We start from the raw sequence: 722 nt of genomic DNA, 5'->3' as shown, positions 1-722 counted from the left end.
AATGGAAGGTTATCCTGGGAAACTAACTGGTTAACAGAAGCAGGATGATCCCCCCTATGGCCCATAAGGTAGCTGTTTCATTATCATGATTTTTCCTCCAGAGACAGTAGGAACAGTAGGAACATGGTCTTTAATGAGGCTGGATGTCTGGGTGCATAGAGCTGTCGCTGTGTAAGTGTGACCTTGCCGGTATGTGGCGTGTTGGACAGCCTCAGCATTAGAAAGCACTGTTTGTGTGCATAAGTGTGTTACATATGCACACCTCAGCCAGGGTTAATTGCCCTCAATTCCCCATCCCCACCCCCACATACACATACACTGACACTATCTCAGCCAAGCTTTATTGTTCATGGTCTTGTGAGCCAAACCAGTTTTTTTGCTTCCCAGTAAGTGAATGTCAAGGTTAAGGCAGTAACCCTGTCATTAGGCTTTGGTTTATGGGATTTCCGCGATTATGGGAGTTTCTTGTGGTCCTCCTTTGATTCAGGACGGCTTCTGGGTAGCCGTGGCCCCCCTGGTACGGCCGACGTCCCTCGAGCCGTGATGGCTAGCAGGGTGCCAGTGCACCTCACCACGTAATGCACGTCGATGCTTGAGCGGGCGTGGAATGCAAGCTCCTTGCACAACCTGGCGTTTGGCGTCTCGGGTGAGTGGCTGCCCCCCCCCCCCCCCCCCCAGCCCCCGCAGGCCGGCCTTATCTGAGGCAGCATCCAGACTGTGTA

The sequence above is a fragment of the Paramormyrops kingsleyae genome, chromosome 17, assembly GCF_048594095.1.
Source record: "Paramormyrops kingsleyae isolate MSU_618 chromosome 17, PKINGS_0.4, whole genome shotgun sequence".
In the NCBI taxonomy this organism is placed as follows: Eukaryota; Metazoa; Chordata; class Actinopteri; order Osteoglossiformes; family Mormyridae; genus Paramormyrops; species Paramormyrops kingsleyae.
Note: the sequence above shows the minus strand (reverse complement) of the source record.